This window comes from Ovis aries, chromosome 18 (genome assembly GCF_016772045.2).
Source record: "Ovis aries strain OAR_USU_Benz2616 breed Rambouillet chromosome 18, ARS-UI_Ramb_v3.0, whole genome shotgun sequence".
NCBI classification, from domain to species: Eukaryota; Metazoa; Chordata; class Mammalia; order Artiodactyla; family Bovidae; genus Ovis; species Ovis aries.
Window position 1 is genome coordinate 11,007,619 of NC_056071.1, and position 24,944 is coordinate 11,032,562.

Below are 24,944 nucleotides of genomic sequence, written 5' to 3' on the forward strand. Positions count from 1 at the left end.
CATTCCATGGAAGTACATAAAAGAGCCAAACCTTTTACACACGACTCTAACAATTGCTAACATTATCTAAACTCCTGGCAAAGAAAACATCAAATGACCAAAACACATGTTTGCAGTATTTAACACACACACACATATTGAAATGGGAGAAACGGATTCAGAAGAAATGATTTGTAAGTATGTGGTTAAAACTATTTATACACCGGGTTCTATTTGTTTTACAGCTAGCGGTGCACGGACAGCATGAAAGGTTATCTTTGACAAGGTTTTAGCTATTATTTTCTTCCAGTGAAATGGTATTTCTTGAGAAAAAAAGGTCTTTGGAACAAAATAACAATAAATCCTGATTTAGATACATAAACCTGCCATTGATATCACATAATATCAGTGTTCTTTCTCACTCGATACAGGCGTTTTAAAGATAAATGGTAAACCTGAACTGGAAATCCATCTGGCCAGCTGCCTGCTCTAATGAATAACCCCACTTTGGCGCGTGCAATGTAAGCAGAAAGTTCTCTCCCGGCCTCTTTCGTCTGTCATGAATCTACGAGACAGCCGACATAATATCTGGGCGACAACGGTGCGCTAACAGTGCAGTGAGTTCCATTTTCTTTGCTTTCTATTGATTTTCACTTAATAACTGGCGAAATACTAAACGTCCACCCTGAGTACCTAATAAATCCTGCCTGAGCTTTTTATTGAGGAGAATTTAATAAAAACAACCATTGCGGCTGAGGGATTTTTCTTCTGGACAGAACATAGTGGGTAGGGGACATCGGGGTTGGGGCAAGAGGAAGCCATCTGATTTTTTAAGGAACTTTCCTTCCCTTTGGAAAAGTGGTACTCATGTCAAGGACGCCTGTGTGTTTGAACCAGGGTCTGCAGAGAAGATGCTCTAAGTTCTTCAGGCTGGTTTTGTAGGGAACGGGAGGAAAAGGGATGCAAAGACTTGGCCAGAATCATCCTTCTGGTCCCCTGGTGTCCTCTGATACCTTGTTCAAGCTTCAGTTACGGACTTCTTCACTGTTACCAGTAGCTCTCAACAGTCTATAGACATGTGCATTTTACTGCGCTATGTAACCCTTCTTGGAAATGTGATACTAGGAATGCAAAGTATGACACGCTTGCTGAATCCTTAGATACCTTTAACAGAATTCTAGATATTTAAAAAATTAGGTAAACATATGAAGTTAGAGAGTACATACAAATTATCCCATTTAATGCTAATTTGAGGCTCACAAATTCACTTGTGGGGCCAAGAGCTCTGTTTGTGGCTTTTTGAAGCCCCAAGAGAATTGGAAAGCCTGGACTTTGCACCCGTCACCATTGTCCTCTGCATATACTTCTAGAACAATTTCCACTGTTGATGCTTGAGGAAAACCTCTTTATTTTGCTATGTGGTCTTTCAGAAGCATTTCACAGCTATGACTCCCTCCTCACCCTTTATGTTCTAATTGATCTTGAGGCTATTTTCAAATCAGGGGGGTTGGTGAACAAGGACTTTAAAATCTCCTCTTGTGTGTGCATCCATTGCGTTCCATACTCAATAAAATTCCTAACCAAGAATCCACTTTTATATTTAGAAAAAATAAAAGTAGAAATATAATTTAAAGTTTTTTTTTAAAAAAAAAAAACAAAATCCACGAATTTTCAGTTTGAGTATCAATGTTATAAAAACCACAGTCACCATGCAAAGCAAACCCTGACTCAGTTACTTGTTAGCAACTCCACGACAGCTTTTCCTGCAGAACCTGGGGACAGAGGCAGTGTGACATAGTGCAGGTTTGTGTCAAAGGACCTCGATTGAAATCCTGGCTTTCCCTCCTCTGAGGTTTGGTTACTACGTCTATGAAATGAAGATACTGTTGCCCAACAAGCATGGTTGACATCACCTTGGCAAAAATCAATAAATGTATGGGTGCTGGACAAATGATGCCCATTTATTTCACTGTTACCCCAATGACAAACTGTGGTTAATCAACTGGGCTATGCCTTGAAACTGGCAAAAATCTCAAAAATCCCCCTTGTTGCCCTCCACAGTTTACAGCTGAGTTAACTCTCTTCCCAAAAGGAGCTCGTCTCAAAATTTTTGCTTAGAAGAAGTCCTGATGTAAATGGTACAGTCTGGATGATGATGGCATATCAATGTGGGTTCATTAATTGTGAAAAACGGGGAGGATGTTGACAGTGGGGGAACCCGTGTGTGTTTTGGGGAGAGGAGCTGGGAACACTCTATACTTTACTTTCAATTTCACTATGAGCCTAAAACTGCAGCAAAAATAAAGTCTATTAAAAAGAGAGAGAGAGAAGAAAGAATAGCAACAAAACGAAGATTCCCTGCCCATAGAAAGACTCAATAATATTTGCTTTTATTATTTACGAATGTTGCTTAACAATAATCGTAATCAGGTTGTGACTCTTTGCAAAGCAGAAGTCTGATCATTATTCCAGTGTAATTCGCACTTAATATAGACATTGACACCTTCTTGTTAATCCTAATTTTTTTTTTTTTTTTGACAGGGATGGGGTGGGGTGGGATGTTGGGTCCTTTCTTTCTCTGGTTCTTACTAAAAACTAGAGTGCAGTAAAATCTTTAACATTTTTTCTTTTTCAAATCATTTTGTTTTGCCACTTTTTCAGAGGAGAGCTTTCTTCTTTTTCTTCTTTTTTTAAAGATGTTTGTGGAACCTAGTCTGTTCTGTCCTCAGCAGAATGTTTTGGTTCCATCTAATCAGATAGGCTAAACAACACTACAGAAAATTCAGCAGGGCCTGTGCTCACCCCCAGCTGAAATCTGGGAGAGGGCCTTTCTGACTTGAAGCTCAGGGTTTTGCAGGGCTCTTGGTGTTCACTTCCTCTAATGGGTCCACAGAAAGGTGTATTGCTATTCGGATAATGTCTTCCTCTGCTCCACAAAAGGTTGCTGTACTGAGCTGTGATTGTGACAAATGATTTACTATTAGGAACATTCTGTAATTATTGTTCGGTGGGACCGCAGACCGATACATTATTAACATGATAGACGGCCTTTTATATCAGCAAAAATAACTAAATTAATAAAAATGGCTTCATTCCAAACCCTGTCAGAAAGCCAATACTCAGAACAATCAAGTAGCAGTGATACCTGAGAAAGCCATAGTTTATATCCCCCAACAAATCATGTTTTATGCATAAGTAGTAAAATATTTGTATGTATAATCTCTATAATATAGGTCTGTGTAACAGAACAGATTTTTATAGATATCAGCCATAAACAAAAATAGAAGATGTTTAAATATTCTGTCCCAAATGATTTAGATTTAAATTTATGCCTTTATGCAATCAGGTTGCAGTTTTAGAATATTAGAATCTGCCTATGACGTCTTTCTTTCAATTCTCTAGCATCGGGAAACAATTAATGAGGATCCTGTGAACTAGAATGTCTTTCCTTGATCGTTCTTCCTTCCCTCCTTCCCGCCTTTCTTTTCACCAACAAACTCCTGATTTATGCTTTCAATCCTTAGCCTCACTAATTTTTTTACCCTTTCACACAAAATTAAATATTCAACATTTTATAAGGAAGACAATTTTCCTGCACCCAAATATCTCGAAGCCTACAACAGAGCTTTACTGAGAACAGTCTCCATAGCACCAGATTTAGGCCCTCTGAAAGAACTGACCTATCGATAAGGATATTTGTAAAGAAACAGCAGAGCAACATTTGGTGATCTTAACTGATGATTGAGAATTTTTGTGTCTGCTAACCTTGTTCAGAGGTCACTAGAGATGGGAACATCCCAGGTGGTGCTAGCAGTAAAGGACCCACTTGCCAATACAGGAGACGTAAGAGCCTCGGGTTCAGCCCCTGGGTCAGGAAGATTCCCTGGAGGAGGGCATGGCAACCCACTCTGGCACTCTAGCCTGGATAAGCCCATGGGCAGAAGAGCCAACACAGCACATAGACAGCTAGGACTTGAATTTGCCAAGAAATCGGGGAAGGAATAAAATAGAATTCAACTGTTCTCTTTTCTGCTATTTTCTTCCTTTCCTACTTTCACTCTTTCAACATATTTTGTCCACAATCCCTGTTCAAAACTCTTAGGGTGAAATGTGCTTTATAAATCAGAACCATTAGGATGTTGAAAGGTAACATGGTACACATATCCATACATTACCCTCCTATCACAAGTGGAGTCTGGAGTTTCATATATGAATATGTCTGTAACAACACATATGAACACTCGCAGTAAATGGGCATAAAGACTACACAGAGCTTACATCAGCCTGGGTTACATTTTGCTATCTATAGTCTTAAGTGCCTGGTGGCTCAGATGGTAAAGAATCTGCCTGCATTGCAGGATACCCAGCTTCGATTCCTGGGTTGGGAAGATCCCCTGGAGAAGGCAATGGCTACCCACTTCAGTATTCTTGCCTGGAGAATCCCACGGACAGAGGAGCCTGGGGCTATAGTCCATGGGGTTGCAAAGAGTCGGACAAGACTGAGCAACTAACACACACACAGCCATGCCTCCAACACACACACACATAAACATAGGCACACACACACAGGCACACACATACACAGGCACACATAGGCACACACAGGCACACACATACACAGGCACACACACACAGGCACACAGAGGCATACACACACAAGCACACACACAGGCACACACATACACAGGCACACACACAGGCACACACATACACAAGCACACACACACAGGCACACAGAGGCATACACACACACAAGCACACACACAGGCACACACACATACAGGCACACACACACAGAGGCACATATACACAGGCACACACACACACAGAGGCACACACACACAGGCACACACACAGAGGCACATATACACAGGCACACACACACACAGGCATACACACACAGGCACACACACACAGGCACACACACACAAGCACACACAGGCACACACACAGGCACACACACAAGCACACACACACAGGCACACACACAGGCACACACACAGAGGCACATATACACAGGCACACACACACACAGGCACACACAAATAGAAAAATACCTGTTGATTTACCAAAGATTCTTAGATTAGGAATTACACAGAGGGGATTGTATGCATACCTACACAAACCAACACTGAACATTCAGTTAATACAATTTAGACTTCAGTTCAGTCACTCAGTCGTGCCTGACCGTTTGTGATCCCATGGACTACAGCAAGCCAGGCTTCCCTGTCCATCACTAACTCCTGGAGCTTGCTCAAACTTTCCCCCAAATTTGTAAACTTACCTTTGGATATCTTTATAAAAAAAAAAAAGATTTTTGCTCTTTTAGAGAAGTTTTAACTTCACAGCAAAGTTGAGTGGGATGTACAGAGATTTTCCACTCATGCCTAGCCTCACTCATTATCAAAATCCCACCAGAGTGGTACATTTGTCCGAATTGATGAATCTACATTGACAGATCATTATCACCCAAAGTCTGTAGTTGACAGAGTTCACATGGATATGCCTTATCATAGCACATTTATTCTTTTTCAGGACATTTCCATTCTTGGTAGTAGCTTAAAACATTAGAAGTTGCCATTAAGTATATGATCAATAAAATATAGTTTATTCATTGAGTAACTGATATTGTAATGCTACTGATACTTCAATACACTGAGTACTGCCGTTTAGAATTATTTCCTTGTAGAGAAATTTTGAATGACTTCATGCTTCAATCCTTGTTCAACTCTATCCACTGCCAACATTGTTTACAGTAGTGATCATGCTTTTTGGTGGGCTTCTCGGGTGGCTCAGATGGTGAAGAAACCACCTGCAATGCAGGGGATCTGGGTTCCATCCCCGGGTTGGAAAGATCCCCTGGACAAGGAAATGACAACCCACTCCAGCATTCTTGCATGGAGAATTTCATGGACAGAGAAGCCTTGCAGGCTACAGTCAGTCCATGGGGGTTGCAAAAAGTCGGACACAACTGTATGACGAACACTTTTCATGCTTTTTGGGAAAAGGTGCAAACATAGTCTATATTTGCTTACATACAAGATTTTTACTAAATAAAAACATGGCTTAAAAACAAGATTGTGGTCTAAAAAGACTTGGAGAAAGCTACTTATGATAGCTCACATCTTCAGATTCTTGCAGTATAAGTGAAATCAGTCCAGAGGCTGGTCAACGTGATCCAGAATTACAGTCCAAAGTCCCTCAGATGATATTAGAAATCATCCTAAATCTGAAAGCAAAATAAATGTAAAAGTGATCCAGTCAAGTACTGTGTGAGGTGAGGAGCAGTGTGTAGGTGAAGGATGCAGAGAAACATTCTCTAGACAGATGGGGGAGACTTGGGCGATTGTTTTTATAGCTAAAGCTTGATTGAGACCTATTTTAAACCTCATCTTTTCTGCGTTGGCCTTCTCTTAAAGGAAGACAAATGCCCTTGAAAAGGCGTCTTAAAAGTATGATTCACGGACTTGGGAAGAATTACAGGATGCAGACGGCCGAGAGTGTGGTGCCTCCCCCGAGAGGAGTTCACATTTCCTTCCTCTTAATCTGAGTGAACCATTAAAAAGTTACTTAGTTCCCTGGAGACCCTTCCCAAGGAATCTCCTAAAAGGAAATACCCTGCACTGGAAAGGTAATTTACCTAGACAGGATTTAAAAAGCCAGGTTCCAGTTCAGAGATAGATACCCAGGGACTTCACAGCGGCTGGTGTATTATGCTTTTATGGATTCTCTCCTAAATTAGTTAACAAATCAGAAGTAGGCTGAACAAGAAAACACACACACACACACACACACGCAATTACTCTTGTACACTTTATTTATTGATTCTTCCATGCAATTAAATCCTACATATGATAGCTTCGCAGCTATTGGAATATCAAAATGTAAATATGCAATCAATTGATTAAGCCTGAAAATAGGCTCATGTCCAAGCAATACATGTTTTGTTTTCTATTCTGAGAACGGTCTTAATTATTTTATCTAGTGGGAAAACTATTTTCTTAGGGATAGGCATGTGGGAGGGGAGGAAAATTCTGTGTTCTGGACCTTAGGGAGTGCTGTGGTAATTTCATGTCTGAGGTCTTTGGGAAGACGGACTTAAGAGCTGATTCCCTTTTATGGCAAAATAACTTATGAATTTGTCTTTTTAAAGTCCACTGGAAATGGAGCATGGTTACAGAAAGCTGCAGCTGTGAATATTTGTAAAGCAGCTTGGTTTCCCATCTCTGGCAATTCCCTGTTCCCAGCCCCCATCCTCAACGAGTGTCTTATCCAGTGTTGGAGTTAATGATGGAACAGGAAAGAATGAATGAGAATGTTGGATCATATCAGTTCCTAGCGGCAAACTCATTTCTTTTCGAACGTTTTGTAGGCAACAGATAAGCAGTTGAGCCCTGCCTGACATTTATTAGGGATTTTTGCATTTCCTAGGTCCTGGCTCACATCGGAAGGAATTTTACTGATGGCCGTGAGAACTCTGTCACAATTCCTTGCTCAAATGACATCAGGATTCAACATTTAAAGACTCTCTAAGCTGATTAGTTAAAAGTTTTCTTGATAAAACTTATAAATGGAAATGTGGAGAAATTAGAATGCGAGAGCTAGTCCTATGTAAAGAAGATTCTACATACTGAAACACATAGATGAATCCAGGAGACTCGGCTGAGCAAAGCAGGAAATCACGTTATCATCTTTCACTTTTCTCTCCTGAAACCGGAAGGACTAGATTCTGAAATATTTGGGTTCAATAAACAACAACCATAAGAATCCCTTTTCCTCCAAGAATTTCACATTTCTCAGCTATAGGGCAGCGTCCTGACACCATACATTATTACAAAGTAAAGTCAAGCAAGAAAGAAGTGTTGGGAATACTTGGACCTGCATACTTTTCATGAATATAAACTCTTTAGCATAGGAAACGAAATGCAAATCATGGGGAAACGTACGATTCTATTTACCAAATAGTCACAATCAAGTGATCCGATTATAGGGCAAAATTAGGAGAGACATTTTAAAACTGTCTTTGTAGTGTCATTAAAAATAATGAAGGTATTTACATTTGATAAGCCATTTATCTCATTATTTCTTGTCCAGTGAACTTTGCAAAAGAACTAGGGAAAATTCTACACCCCCTTTTTTCTTCCTTTTCATAAAACTCAATCCACAGGCCTGTATATTATATTCACATTTTTTGTCTGTGTGTGCTTCCTTTTGTGTTTTTTGGCTGCACTGGTGGAATTTTCTATGATAAGAGGACCACCAATCCAGTGTGCGTGGTGTGGGGTTGGCCCAGTCAAGTGGGCCCCACTGGGCCTTCAAGGAAAAAGGCCAGGAATTCATAGGGCTTGATTACTGCCAGGGCTTTTTCTGATTGTAAGTGGACTGTGCTCTTCCTAGTAAATCAACGCCTGGACATTAGAAATTTAACTTCAACTCAGAGAAGTGAGCAGAAACTCTGTAAAGAAGCCACAACAATGCCTACGTGAGATTTCTCCCAGCTTGATTAAAAGTGAAAAGAAGGTTATTGCATGAGCTACAATTAGTTTTAAACAAACTTCCATAGTAAAGTGTATAAGCTTAAGTAAAAGTGTCTTCCTTTAAAAAGGACAAACATTTTGTTGTTTAAAGCTTTTGGTTTTGTATTCAAAACACATCTGGCCGCCATACTTATTTTCTTTAATTGAAAAAAAAGTTAAAATCAAGATATCAGGATTCTTCCAATTCTGATTACTCTATTTACCATCTGTTAACACAATCTAATTTGGTAAATATTTATGGGCCACATAGGTCATTAAATTGTTGGGCCACAGGTTGATGATTTGAGAATGAAGCAGATGACTTTGGCCAAATGGCTTAAATGGTGGGTAACCAATTTTATATTTCTATCTTAATATCGTGATCAGTATTCCTTCTTAAATGTTATTTATTTATTTAACTTCTTGTCTATGCCACATGGCATGTGGGACCCTAGTTCCCTGACCAGGGTTCGAACCTGTGCCCTCTGCATCGAATTCTCAGAATCTTAACCACTTGGCCTCCCAGGAAGTCCCAGTATTTCCTTCTTAATGGTTTGGTTTCATGACTGAAACTGATTTTTCTTCTCTCTTTGTACCCATACCCTTTAATATGTGACCTTGTCATGTGACTAAAGGGGAAGAGTATATTGACTGTCCTTTGGCTTAGGTTCCCCACGTGGCCTGCTGTGGCTGAAAGAACAAAGTGGAAATGATGGTATGCTTTAACAGGCTTCGGAAGTTTCTGCTTTGTTTCTTGTGCTTCTGCTGCAGCCTTGAGGAGCATGTGCCTGGTTCCAAGAGGAGGATGAAAAACATAAAGACTGGAGACATCCTATCTGGGTTCCCCCAGACAAGTTCAGCCTGATCAAGGAAGCCCCCACTGACCTGGAAATCCACAAGGGATAATGAAGAGTCGCTGACTGTCTAAAGCCACTGCCTTTGAGAGTGGTTTGTTGTACAGCAGCAAATATCTGATACAGTAAGACTCATTTGTTCACTCACTTACTCATCTTCCAACATCAGTTGGACACCTAACAAGACCTCAGTTCTGTGTTAGTAGTCTGAGATACAAAGGTCTAACTTCTAGGGGAAAAAGGTAAAAGGAACAGCAAATTATATACATTTGCAAAGTGCTGAGATGAAAGCATATTCTCAGGGCTATGATGAATCCCATAAGGTGCTACAGAGGGCATTTTGGAAAAGGAGAGATAAATATAGAGGAATTTTAAAAAGTAGGAATTGGGAGGGCTTCCTTGGTGGCTCAGTGGTAAAGAATCTGCCTTCAGTGCAGGAGACGCAGGTTCCATCCCTGGTCGGGAAGATCCTATGGAAAAGGAAATGGCAACCGCCTCCAGTATTCTTGCCTGAGAAACCGCATAGGCAGAAGAGCTTGGCGGGGTCTCAAAAGAGGTCAACACAACTTAGCAGCTAAACAATAACAGCAACAGGATTTGGGAAGGCCCTAAGTTTAGATTTTGAAGAGGAGAAGGATAGAAAAGCATTCTATGTTGAGAAAGCGCACAGCATTTGTAAATATCCTATTGCTGAGAAAGATCCTGGGCAGAATGAGGAATTTCACACAGTCAGGAACCATATTTCTTATTTTCTTGAACTCCATATGGTTTTTAACATGGCAAACTTGGGTAAAGCTCAAGAATGCCTTGATGATATTGTTGATTAATGTCTTGAGAAGAAACTAGAGATAATGCTTAAGGAAAGTCTCCTTAAAATTTCCCAGCTCTCTATCTAAATTCAGACCTAACGTCTTGAGAATGTCAGACTTAGGCAGGAAGCCTTTTGATTATTTGTGGTGTTTTTCTCTTCGCTTCCTGCTTTAATCTTATAGCACAGGGACCAAGCTATTCTAAGGGGAACCACTTCCTTGGTATTTTTGGCATGTCTCTTACCAGGAAACTGGTGGAAGTGTCAGGGGTACCCTTTTCAAGAGATTTCCACTTGAACCAAGGGGGGTTGCATCTACTTCCTAACCATTCAAGGCTTTGGCCATTTGTGGTTTACTCATGTTCACTATCATGGAGATTGTTGAGAAAAAACTCAGGAAGTCCTTAAAGGTCCCAGAACCATATTTTCTTAGCTGCCAAGTTATAACTCTATTATTCACAAGAAACTTTTTTTAGAGAGATATATTGAAAATTAGTGTGTTTCAATTGGAAAGACACTCTGAACTCATTGGGTCCAGTCCTCCCCATTTGCCAAGTTGGATGAGCCTGTTCTGGGTGCAAAGTAGTAATAATAATAATGACTGATTCAAAAATCTCATTAATTAAGGACAAAATGGAACTGATTCTCTTGGCTTCCAGGCTAGTGAGTCTAGAACTACACCCTCTTGCACTTTTTTTAAAAAAATAAAATTGTTTTCAAATATTTATTTGAGCAAATAAATATTTTCTTGGTTTCTTTAGAATTATTACTCAGCATCACTATTCATTCATTCTGTTTTTACCTTTGATTATATCTTTATTGTCATTTAACACAGTCCAAAAGTTCCCTACCTATAAGAGTTCAGATGTTGTATATTAAAGGCGTTCATTTTAATCAATTCTCTACCTTTGAGTTTTTTATTTTTATTTTTACTATAGTATAGTTTATTTACACCGTTGTGTTAGTTTCAGGTATATAGCTGCCTGAATCAGTTATACATATATTTATACATATGTGCATATATGTATTTATATATCAATTCTTTTTCAGATTATTTCCCCATGTGTGTTACTACAGAATGGTGAGTACAGTTTTCTGTGCTATACAGTAGTATACAAGTTTGGTATTCCAGATAATATGTATTCTTGATTTCTTATACAGCTCATATTATCTAGAACCCCAAACCTGATTTACAAACAAAACTTATACAAAGAGATAAACAAAATATTCTAGTGTCTTAAAACAAGAAAGAGTGAGTCAAAAGAGAAAATGTCATCCAGGGTTCCAAAAAGAACTGAAAGAATGAGTTTCACAGGTAAGGTGATTATTCTGCAGTGGCAAAATGATTAAGGAACTTGGGATGGAGGTGTTTGAAGTGGGGAAATGGACAGGAAAGGAAGGAGAGGAAAGAAGACACTATGTCTTTAAATTGAATTGAATGTTCTGTGACTTTAAATGAAAGCTCTTCTGTTGTTGGGCAAATAAATTTAAACCACTTAACATGGCAGAGAAGGTCAGGCAAGCTTATTATAGTGATCATAGCGTTACAGCTATTGCCATTGACCGCTGCTCTCCGGAATCACCAATAATCAGAGACCACAAGCTGTGTTTGCAGAGAAAGGTCATCATTCATTTTTTTCAAAGCATTAATATCTTTTGTTTGTTTGGCTCAACATGAAACAGGAATCGATAGAGGTAATTCACAGAGCAATTAGCCCCTCATCTGTCAAACGGCATCTGGGTGTATTTAACAAAAAGACCTTTGGAAAGGTTTAAAAAGGAAGAAAGTGCCTATACCATCAACGATTTATATTTTCTACATGACATGTTGTGTATGTATCTGTGAAAAGGGGGGCCCTGGGACTAAGAAAATATACATAAAGCCTGCTATAAATCTACACTTCAATGTTATGATGTTGCAGTGTAGAGATAGACCAAGGAAAGCTCGGATTACATTCTCGCCTGGTTCCTGTGAAGAGGGCAAACGGCTTGGGGTTTTGTATCATGGCCACATGCAGCCTTGATACAGGAATTTCACAAAAAGAAGACCTCAAGGAAAAACTGGTTTGGGGAGGTTAAGAATTGGGAAAGAACAAGTGGTCCCTCTTGGCATCAGACTTTTGTGCTGGGGAACAAGATGCTCCTAAGACCAGCCACTAACCCATTACATGGGAACAGCGCCACCACAACTCAACCTCAACCATGCCACCCTGGAGTGAACCCATCTCCATACCTAATTTGCCTTTATTTACATAAGAAAGAGAAAATGAGATGGAAATTCACTTAAGAGACTTCAGTATTCAAAAAATAAAATAAAATTCTGTTCTGGCTCTATTTTTCTTTATTGAATGTCAGTTATGTGGACTATGGAATTAATGCAGTATCAAAGAGATAGGCTTTTTAAAAAATTCAGCTTAGGGAGTTGTCTACACATATACACAAATGCTATTACTCTCAGCAGGACCAGATGTATTTGGGAAATTTGGGGAATGGTATATTTTCTTTTCAATTCTCTGGCTCTTCACATTTTTTTCTTGACTTTTTTGGTTTTGTTTTCTTTCTCCCAGTCCTATTCCCTCACTCTTTTTGTTTTCTTTTGTTTTGGTGTTCATCCAGAATACATCAGCGTGACCAAAAACGAAGTCATGAGATAATAAAGAAAGTTACAAAACTTTGCCTTCCCCATGACTCCAGAAAATATGCATTTTTGGTTTTGAATTTAGTTTTATTCTTAATACCTAGACATTCTAACAGGTTGACTAGCCATCTCTCAGGCTTTTTCAAGATAAGTATAAATGTCTTATTTACAAATTACATGATACAGTTAAATTTAAAAAGCAAGAGGCTGTACTGAACTTTGAGTATAATTACAACTGTGAAAAAAATATCACAGTAAAAGACTGAGAGGAAACAATACTTAAATAATGTTGTCTTTGGATAGAGAGATTATAGAAGTTATTTTTGTTTCATTTAAAATTTCTGTATTTTCAAATTTTCCTATAATAAGCATACTACTTTTTAATTGGATACACTAAAACATTACTTAAATTTAATTAGGTAACGCATACATGACAGTAGTGTCTTATATTTCATACTGACCTCCGATAACCAGAAATTCACTTTTTATAAACATTGTCAAATACTCTTGTTAAATTTTGTTTTCATGGCTAGATCTAAAACCAGTTCTTAGAGCCTCATGAAATTGTACAGACCATGTACAATTCCAATCTGACTATAAGATTGAAGTTGAGGACAGTGGGATAGCAGGAAGTAACTCATAGTACTTCTAGATTTATGAAATAATGAAATCCTGTTATAAGAGAATTTCACTGTCAAATTCTTGGGTTTATCTCATTATTCTGTATGTAGAATTTTATTCTGGAGGCATTGTGACCCAGTGTTCCTTTCCCCTCAACCTCCCAGTTTGTTTTCTTTTTTTTTTTTCTGTTTATGTCAGCTGTGCTGGAAGTTTCCATACATTCAACACATGTCTTCCTTTATGTAGAAAGGTTCTCTGCAGCCTATACATTGGCTAATAATTATTTCCCACACTTCCTGTTACTAAAGCAAATATTACAGTCCAGCAGTTACCTAGGGTCTATTTTGCTCTTATGAAAATGCTATAATACACATCAGCAATAATCCAAATCATCCCACTTCCTAAATGGTTATCCAAAAGAAGCTTTTATTTCCTTGTTGGACCATCTTAGGGGTGGGTCTGGCTTCCATGGATTTTGCACATTCTTCTGATTTGTGAGTCAAACCTGAGCTAGAAAGACGGACTGCCGCCTCCTCCAGGCTCTGCTTAGAGTCACAGGGGTACAGTTCATCAGACAAACACCTCATAAGCATCAGTTCTGGCTGCTTTCCAGGGAAAACCATGTCATGCCATTGAGTAACACTTAGGACCCAATCTTTCATCCTCCTCCTCCATAACTAAATAAATTGGGTAAAGGTCTTGCCCTGCCTCAAGATAACAAGAAGTTTAAAGAACTTACTTATGTTTCATGTGGCAGACACTAAGCTTTAGGGAAGTGAACAAAAACAAGATGGTGGCTTTCCTGAAGTTCAAAGGCAGCTTCTGTCAGCAAATGAATATAGACAATCCTCGTTTCCCTGAAGGGAGCAAATAATATTGCTAATTAAAAGGAAGGAGATTCAGATGAGAGGGCTGAAAGAAAATGAACCTAGACTTCTCTAATGCTACTTTACTTAAAACCTGATGATCAATCTAGCGTAAGACTCTTTTTCTCTAAAACTTTTTCTGAGAGTGATCTGATAATAAATAATTCTGTGCTTTGTTCAGCAGTTACTAAACTCTACTGTTACAGTATGAAACAGCCAATGAAATATTTAAACAAATGAGTGTTGACCATATGTCAATAAAACTGTATTATGGACATGAAATTATGAATTTCATATAATTTTCATGTTATCTCAAGTTATCATTCTTCTTTAATTTTTTTTTCAACCACTTACAAATGTAAAAACTATTCTTGGCTCACAGGTAATACAAAAGGAACCATTGGCCTGGATTTGGTGGTTGGGCCACTGTTTGGCATAGAACTCTCGGTTCTAGAGTTCAGAAATTCTAGTTCAAGTTTGTGTATCAGATTCTACAGAATGACAGGCCTTTCTTGGCTACTCTCAGTTCAGTAACCGCTGTCACTTATTATTCAACTACCTAAGAATAAACGTTCTTTTCTTCAATCTTATCTTTTGTTATTTCAGAAAACACTCATGAAACTTTTTAAACTCATTGAATTTAGTAGAGAATCTTAATTATGTGTGACTCAGGTATGGAGCTGAGGGAGAATTTGCATAACCAGACCAAATTAAACTGCATAAAATCACGTCTTCTGGTTTTCCTATGTTATATTTTTCAGGTAAAAATCCTAAGTAGTCTAAAAGTCAATATCAATTTAAACTACAGTTTATTCAAATAATAATATAAAAGTAATTATTGAATAAATTTGAAAACTTTTTGGTGACAAAGGAGAATATTCTCTTTCTGATGTAAATGAAAATGAGTGCAAACCTACATTCGTGTATAGACCTATATGTAACTGAACTATAGAAATTCAAATATTAAAAAATATTTTGGGGGAAGTTAATTGCTTCTTTCTACTCTTTTTTCTTGGAGAAAGAAAAGGCAACCCACTCTGGTACTCTTGCCTGGAAAATCCCATGGACAGAGAAGCCTGGTGGGCTACAGTTCATGGGGTCGCAAAGAGTCAGACACAACTGAGTGGCTTCACTTCACTTCACTCTTTTTCTACTTTCTAAATTGTTCACAATGTGTATACTGCTTGTATAATTAGGAAAAAAAGTATTACAGAAATATATTTGCTCCAAGCTTTCAAAAGTATTTCTGTGGACTGACCTATGCTTCTGCAGCAATCTTGGAAGAGGAATCATGAAATATACTGCATGATTCATTGACCACTGGAAGACTTTGTGATAGCACTGAAGATAACCTCCAGTGAGCTCATAAAAATAATTACCTGAAAGTTGTACAAATTCAGCAGTTTTATGACATACAAAATAAAGGAAAGGAAGGAAGAAACAGGCAATAATACAAGTAAGATCTCATTAAAGGGACAGGGACAACTATACGTAAAAGAGAAATAATAGTTGTTACTAAATTCTGTAAAATTGTTTCAGGTCAATAGAATTAAATGAGAGAGAGCCAACAAACCCTCCCCTCCTTTGCTATTCAAAAGAGGAACAAAACGCTAATTACTCTCTGGCATCAAAATCTTACATTTATGACCAAAGTTTTCGTAAAATCTTGCCTTCCTCTTTATTGGTAATTTTTCTAATGTTTGAGGCCAAACATTCAACTTTTATTTGTGGAGACAATGTAGTGAGAAGGGATTCTTTCATGCACTATTCAGTGAATTTTTCAACTTTTTTAAGAAAAGAATCAATCTCAATTGACAGTACAACACATGATTCCTATCCATATATTTATTCCTATTTATATTCTAGCCATCACCAGGAAGAGGAAAATATGGCTTGCTTTTTTCTGAATATATAAAAATAAGACTTTGAAAGGACCTTTAAAGAGAACGTCATATTAAAGATATATATATATATATATATATTTTTTTTTTCAGGTCCATGTTTTATTCAAAAGACCCTTCTTCCCCACCTCAACAATATTCTAATATTTGTGAAAGTAAATTATCCTACTGTGCTCATTTCATGACGAAATCCCAGCAATATAAACAATTATACAAATTCAATTAAGCACATTAATGCCGAACCAACAAGGCCAATCTTGTGTTTCTCCTGTCCTCCCAGGACGCTCACCCCAGAGCTGGATGTGGTGTTGGTGGATGGAAAATAAGATCGAGGTAAAGAAATGCCTCCTTTTCTTTCCTCAGCGTTGTGATTCCTCAAACAAATATACTCTCATCACCACAGGAGAAGCAATGGTTACAATCAACCTTCTTTAGAAACAGGAGGGCAGAAATCAGATGAAAGCTAAGGCTGCTTCCAACTGACAGACCAAATGGTCATTTGTTTCTCTCCCAACTCTCAGAAAAACAAGGTGGAAATAGCTTAGTCCGGATGGTGGTGGGGGCTTTCAAGTCTGGGGTGTAAGGAAGAGTCAATAAGGCTGCCTTCATTGAGTTTTTAAATACAATGTGTTCATTAACAGTGGCCAGTCCCACAGAGGAAATCCAGGAGCAAACCTGAAGATGCCTGTTCTGGGATGAGTCTAGATTCTTATCTCCCTATATTTCATCCATGTTGTGCAAAGCTCTCACATCTCTCCACGTGTCACATGGCCTAGACTCTCAGTCAACACATTATTGGGATTTTATTCAAAAGTCCACAAGACATCACTTAAGAGTTGCTTTTCCCACTGTCCTTTTAGACAACACCATCCACAGTGTCTGTGATGTTCTATCTCTTCTATATATTTTTTAGTTTTTTATTTTTTAAATTTTAAAATCTTTAATTCTTACATGCGTTCCCAAACATGAACCCTCCTCCCACCTCCTCCCCATAACATCTCTCTGGGTCATCCCCATGCACCAGCCCCAAGCATGCTGTATCCTGCGTCAGACAAGTGATGGTTTTAAATTATCAAATACTGAAATAGCTTTATTTATGATTTTCACTGCTTAGAAGATAAAGAAATCTATGAGAACAAAAGGACTAGTGACATCTTAGAAGTAAGATAAAGACTTTTTAGACATTTGGGTTAAAGCTTAGAATTTAATCATTAGACTTGGCATGTCAATAATTTTAGACTGAAAAGCACTTATAGAAACATACCTGAGAGAGAGACTATTGTGTGTCTCTGTCCTTCTCTCTCTTTCTTCTGCTTCCATCCCATGGAAACTGAGCTCCCAAGCAATCTACTTGACTGACGGACTTGTAAGGAAAGAAATTATAGCTGTAGGACCCAACTACTTTACTTCACCTTATCAAATGCACTCACCAATTTATGCTCTTTTTCCACAGTCTGACAAGAATCAGGACTGTTCCAGGGCTTTTGGAGCCCTCTGGTCTCTCCGGATGGTGACATTCTATCTTGACAACTCAGATCCAGCCACCAGGTACCACCCACCGGCCACTGATAGCTTTTCAGCCTGTTCCAGGTGAAACAAGAGGAAGCATGATCCAGACTGTAGTTTTAACTATTCTATATTATGACTCATAAGTTTGCTTTAGTATTCAAAACTCAACGTGGTAGACTGAGCTCTGCAGCATAAGCTGCTGATTGAAGGCTTGTAATAAATAAGAGTCTCGGATGAGATGGGGAGGGGGATGGGATTGCTTCTTCTGTTTGGTGGGGGAGGCCTTCCAGGCACTCAGTAACTGTGTGAAGCTGTAAGTGCTAAGTGAGTCGTCCAGAAAACAAAGTTAGAAATTGACACCATGGCCTCCCAGGGAAAGTCATGAAGAACTTTGAACTAGAATGGGAGTTGGAACTTGAAACATCAGTAAGTTTGGGGAGGTGCAGAGAACAGGAGAGGCAGGAGGAAGTAATGAGCTGTGTTAGTGACTAATACATTGTGTCCCAGGACTTGTGTTGGTAGCACAACATATGTAATCCCATTTAATTCTCACCGAATCCTGAAGCTGAAACTCAAAGAAAATAGATTTTATGAATATTTCACAGCTAAGAAATATGGGAAAATGGATTGAGACCCAGATCTGCCTCCTTCTGAAGCTTACATTCTTTTCAGTACACCAAACTATGTTGAGGATGGTTTTTGGAAGGCAGACTGGTGGGAGCTAGAGTGAAGAGGTGTGAATAAACACAAGCTATAGCATGACAGAGCTTCCTTCCTGGAAAAGTGGTTGGGATGAAGAAATAAATACCAAATTTATTATTATTTTTTTTTCTAGGAAGAATTGCAAGATGAAATCGCATGCACTTGACAAGCATTTATCAAATCTGAATTTATTTCCTGATTACAAAAGTATTCCATGTTACTGGTAGGCTAGGAAACTATAGAAAGAATCACCAGCTATAGAATCAGAAAGAGTAACTTAATATTTTTCCAGTCTCTTTTTCTTTCTTCAGATATATACACAGTGCTTATAAGATTTGAATTTTGCTTTTTCTATGTTTGTATTCTGATGTCTGAAATAACATAACAGTATTTTCTTAGTCTGTCTTTGTAAACCTATTTTAATGAATACAAAATATTCCATATGTAGAGAATACCATAATTTATTAAACTCTTATCATTGAACATTAAAGTTATTTCTAATTATTCTAGTTTTTAAAATTATAAATGATGCATAATTTTGTGTGTAGATCATTTTGTTCATTTCTGATTTTTCCTTAAGAAAACAACTTTTAAACAAAACATTCAGTTTTTCTTATTTCCTATGGTATAGAAAGTTTAAATCTAAATATCAATCTTGTAACATTCTAGAACCTGAAGCCCAGAGCAGACCCTTGAAGGAATAAGCCAGCCTACCATAAGCTTGACCCAACCATCATCATCACCACCATCTTCACTTGGGAGAGTTAATCCCCCCCCTGCATCAAGAAGAGAGAGAAAAAAGCACAGAGAGAGAGAGGGGAAAGAAACTGAAGAAAAGATGAAGGAAGAAGGCAAGAAAGAGAACACTGATTTCTTTCTCTCAGAAACAGATGAACTTTCTCTAGGTGGGCAAACTTTTTTTTTTTAGAGCAAACTCCATGGCGGTCTTGCAGGTGGTAGGAAGGACTCATTTCGGATTTTGTCAAAGTGGTTACTGGCTTTTTAATGTTGAGTAACCTTCAGAGGTGGTATATCTGCTGGTGCATCTCTTCATTCCAGAACATCACACAGTGTCGGAGAGCACCCAGGTTCGAATCCCAGCCACTCACTATAACAGTTCTGTGACTTTGGACAAGTCCTTGAATTTCTCTGAGCCTCAATCTCAGCAAGAGTCAAAGGGGATAATAATGCTAACTGGGAACAATGGATCATGACAATTAAATCAAATTATGTATCACCAGGCAACCGCCCCCCAAGAGCTCCTTTCTCACTTTCTTCCATGCTTTTACTTTTCACAGGTGGCAGGTAGCTTCATTTTCTTCAGCACATTTTTTCATTTTTAAAACTAGAGTGCAATAATTTGACAAAGTTCAATGATTTGACAAAGTATCCCTAGGTACTGAGAATTGAAAGGCATTGCCCAGTCCCTTATGGGGATCACAGTTCAGTGAAAAAGACAGGAACGGTAATGGAGTAATGTGCTAAAATGTCAAAGGGAGAGAACGGGGTACAACACTGTGTGTGTTCCCAAATAAGGGAGGGAAAAATCTATTTGAAGAGGGTGAGGCAGAGAAATAACCCCTGATATGAGTTTTATGAGTATACGCTTGCCAGGCAAAGGCAGGAAAGGAGAGTTCCTGGCGTGAGTTAGCACTTGGTGGTGGGATGAGGGTTACTGTTTGGTGTAAGAGTCCTTAACAGAAGCTAAACGTTATTCAAATGCCACTTCTGCTGTAGACCATTGCCTGGTCCCCTATACAGGAAACCCTCTCAACAGGCTCAGCACTTTAACTGTTCTCCATTTGCGGATTTCTTTGACATTTACTACTTCCTGCTTTGCATCAGAGATATTTGTGTACTTATTTTACTTTCATTACACAGCAGAGAAACTAGAGACGGTTTTATCCTGGTATTCCCCACAGTGCATTCAGCTTAAAATTATATGTATACGTATATATGAAAGCCAATGTATTTCACTTTCACTCTCTCCATCATGGTGGAGTTCTTGGTCATTTTATTTATGAACTTTACATGGGTGAAAAGAAGCTCGGCTTTTTGTTACATAGCTTGTTGCATATTAAGCATTGATGAGTATGCTACACCTTCCTCATTACCCAGGAAATTTGACTGAGCTTCTTTTGTTCCTGCTCTTAAAGCAGTGATTTCTTCTAACACCATTGATTCTTGCAGAATAATAAAAAAAAAAAAGGTCAAGGTATCTCCTCTTTACTACTCACTCAACTTAGGGCTTTTCAGGCAGAGGCTGGGGACTGACAAGAAACCTCTATAAGATGTGATTTGCTAAATTCTCAGCAGAGATAGAAAGTGACTTGGATCTTGAATGGTTAAGGGGCCAGTTTCAGTTCAGTTCAGTCGCTCAGTAGTGTCTGACTCTTTGCAGCCCCAAGAACTGCAGCACACCAGGCATCCCTATCTATCACCAACTCCCGTAGCTTACCCAAACTCATGTCCATTGAGCTGATGATGCCATCCAACCATCTCATCCTCTTTCATCCCCTTCTCCTCCTGTCTTCAATCTTTCCCAACATTTCCCTTTTCAAATGAGTCAGCTCTTCGCATCAGGTGGCCAAAATATTGGAGTTTCAGCTTCAACATCAGTCCTTCCAATGAACACCCAGGGCTGATTTCCTTTAGGATAGACTGGTTTGATCTCCTTGCAGTCCAAGGGACTCTCAAGAGTCTTCTCCAACACCACAGTTCAAAAGCACCAATTCTTCGGTGCTCAGCTTTCTTTATAGTCAAATTCTCACATCCATACACGACTACTGGAAAAACCATAGCCTTGACTAGACAGACCTTTGTTGATAAAGTAATGTCTCTGCTTTTTAATATGCTGTCTAGGTTGGTCATAAGTTTCCTTCCAAGGAGTAAGCGTCTTTTAATTTCATGGCTGCAATCACCATCTGCAGTGATTTTGCTGCCCCCAAAAATAAAGTCAGCCACTGTTTCCACTGTTTCCCCATCTATTTGCCATGAAGCGATGGAACCAGATGCCATGATCTTCGTTTTCTGAATGTTGAGTTTTAAGCCAACTTTTTCACTCTCCTCTTTCACTTTCATCAAGAGGCTCTTTAGTTCTTCTTCACTTTATGCTGTGGTGTCATCTGCATATCTGAGGTTATTGATATTTCTCCTGACAGTCTTGATTCCAGCTTGTGCTTCCTCCAGCCCAATGTTTCTCATGATGTACCAATTTAGGGACATTTTGTTTCTCAGTCTTTTGGGTTTAGATCCCTTTCAGGCAACTAATGAGGTATACTTACCTCCAGGTCAAATCTGTCAAGAAGATCATTAATATTCACCTTATCCTCTGGCTTATTATAGGTAGAAATGAGTTATAGTATATTATAACAATTTGTTTCAAAATGACTTACACCTATTAAGCATTAACCATAGCCAGGGACTTTCTAAACATTTTGTCAATACTAATTAAATTCTTATCCAAAGTGTTTCAATGACTCAGTTGCCATTAGCATCTTCATTTAATAGATGATGAAGCCAAAACATGGAGAACTCAAGTATTTGTAACTTTCCCATGGATCACACTTGATAAGTGATGATCTTAGACATAAACCTAGAACAATTTGCTATCTAGCCTGGGCTTTTACCCTCTATGACACCTGGATTGAGGAAATACTATTGTCTTTATTTTATAAAGAAGGTACAGAGATTCTCATGACTTGTCTAAGTCTACACACTGGAAAGAGGCAGAGCCAGGATTTGGAGCCCAGTCCATCCAGCTCTAAAGCTGAGTCTGAATCTTTCTGGTTCTCACTCTTGGTCAAGGTTTATAACACTTTTGGTTATAACTACATGGTACCTTCTCCTACCTATGGGATTTATCAGGAGGGCTTCCTAGGTTGCGGAAGAAGAGAACAAGGTGGCTTCTTGAAGTCAGTCTAGAAGTCATTGATTGAGGTCAACTGAAAGAGGCTGGGATGACTCTATGAGTGATTTAATTTCAGGGTATTTGAACTATTAGGGATGTTTCCTATAGGATCTGTTGAAGATGACTTACCCCACTAAACTGTACAGCGAAAACTATAGTCACTTTACTATATTTTGTTACGGTCCAGGCTTGAGGCTGTGGTTCTGGACAAAACGAGTCAAGAATCCAGGTCAAAGAGCAAGAAAGAAATAACTTAAAGGGGTAAAGGTATAGAGCACAGAATACCAAGATCACATTCATCTTTTGAAATACTGAATGGATACACATCAAAGACAAAGGAAGCCATGGATGGTTCATTTCCAGAACCAAGGCTGGTGTAGGCATCTGAACCCACAGGCCAAAATACGCAGAACCCTCTAAAGACAAGTAGAAGTGAATGCTGGTCTGGATTGTGAGATCAGAGTTGAGTTCAGTAGGAAATAGGTGGAAAATAAAACTGGTCGATTGAGTGCTACTGGTGTAACCTATTGTTCTGGAACCCTAAATGGACAGCCCCCTGTTTTTTCATTATGGCGGCTGTGTTTATACCCATCAAAATCGTGGAGTCTTGAAAATGGACTGATGAATCACCACAGGAAGCTTCTGCTAATTAACCTGAAGTATCTATTTTATGTGTTTCTTTCCTTCAATGAAATAGGATGAAATGACTGTGTTGTCTTTTCATTCTCTGAGGTACCAAAAGAGACAGCAGGATGTATAAAGTATTTCTTCTCTATTTTGAGAATAAAATCAGTGGTATGTGTTTATTTACAGATGGTTCTTAACAGTTGTCCCTTTTAAATGAAACCTGATGATTGGAAGTGATTGTACTTAATGGCAGTGAGTTCTGCCAAATAAATAATGCTCTAGAGAAGCAAATATGTGTAATTAAATTTGACAAAGTAGTCATGGTTTGCTTTGGAATCATCAACAGCTACTTATATGACAATTAACCCTCTAACAGTCTCTTTAGGTCTTCCTGTTGCCTATATGAGATTATTAAGCCAGTCAGTAGGTGATTAGTTTGGTCAGACTGACAGAGAGTACAATGGATGCCTTAGCAGTAAAGTTGGTTTATCAAATAACCTTAAATGGGTTAAGAAACAAAACAAGTTCTTTTTGTTGTTGTTTTACTTTGTTTGCCGACTCTGATTTTCAACCATGCTATGCCCAAAACTCCCTTTTCCATTCCTGAAAAATAACTTGGCAGGGCTCTATAGCTTTCTAGTCCTTCTCAGATATAAAGACTCAGTGTAGTCTATTTTGAAACTAAAATCTCATATTGGATTCAAATTTCTTCTCTTGGAACCCTCTTACACTGTTGGTGGGAATGTAAATTGATACAGCTACTATGGAGAAAGATACAGAGGTTCCTTAAAAAACTAAACGTAAAGTAAACATATGACCCTGCAATCCCACTCCTGGGGATATATCCAGATAAAAACATGGTCCGAAAGTATACATGCACTGCAGTGGTCACCGGGGCACTGTTTACAATAGCCAAAGCCTGGAAGCAGCCTAAATATCCATTGAGAGAGGAATGGATGCATATATACAGTGCAGCGTCTGTATACACAATGGAGTACTACTGATCCATTAAAGAGAACGGAACAATGCCATTTGCAGCAACACAGACGGACTTAGAGAGTGTCATACTGAGTGAAGTCAGACAGAGAAGAAGTGTTGTATGATAGCCCTTATATGTGGACCCTAAAAAGAAATAATACAAGTGAACTTACTTATAAAACAGAAAGAGACTCACAGACTTACGGTTGCCAGAAGGAAGGGATAGGTAGGGGGTTGGGGAAGGTCATGTACATACTGCTATGTTGAAAATGGATAACCAACAAGGACCTACTGTATAGCACTGGAAACTCTCCTCAATGTTATGTGCCAGCCTGGATGGGAGGGAAGTTTGGGGAGAATGGATACATACACACACACACACACACACACACACACACACACACATGCACACACACATACATGGATATATATGGCTGAATCCCTTCGCTGTACACCTGGAACTACCACAATATTGTTCATTGGCTATGCCCCAATACAAAATAATAAGTTTAAGGTTAAAAAAAAAAACCAAAAAACTGAGTTCTCTTCAGAAGACAATAATGAAAATAACTTTGTTATTATATTATATATTAAAAAAAATTCTTCTCTTTCCCCCAGCAGATGCCAAAACAGACTCTATTATGACTTCTTGGATTGGAAAAGGGAATTAAGAATTTTTATTGATACTCTTATCATTCTCTCTCCTCCTAGTCAAATTCTCCTGGCCTGCCTGATCTGACTCCTATCAGGAAGAGAGCTAAAGGCACATTTGGCTTTCCCTGTCCTTAACTGACCTTCTGTTGTTGGATAAAGTATGTTTGGAAGGAAGGTAAAGGAGGAAGGATTTATCTAAATTGTCAGAAAACTCAGATTGGGACATGCCCGTGGCTTCATTGATTCTCTTTGCAACCGGTAACTACCACTCATTATGCATTCTTTCCCCTTGACGTGTGTAGCTTAACCTCAGGCAACTTTCTGAAGACCTTGCCTATTCCCTTGATGTCCCCAGAAATTCTTAGTTTGCTTCTCCATTGG

The 24,944-nt window shown here is 38.7% G+C and overlaps 1 long non-coding RNA gene across 1 annotated transcript; it reads left to right on the plus strand.

The window, feature by feature from the left end:
- Positions 1 to 134: 134 nt before the first annotated feature.
- LOC121817066 (uncharacterized) lies at positions 135 to 23,217 on the plus strand. The gene is made up of 6 exons (XR_006056794.2): positions 135 to 173; positions 411 to 596; positions 7,411 to 9,474; positions 11,208 to 11,238; positions 17,637 to 17,731; positions 19,064 to 23,217. It is a non-coding gene; the product is annotated as an uncharacterized LOC121817066 (long non-coding RNA).
- The last annotated feature ends 1,727 nt before the right edge of the window (positions 23,218 to 24,944 follow it).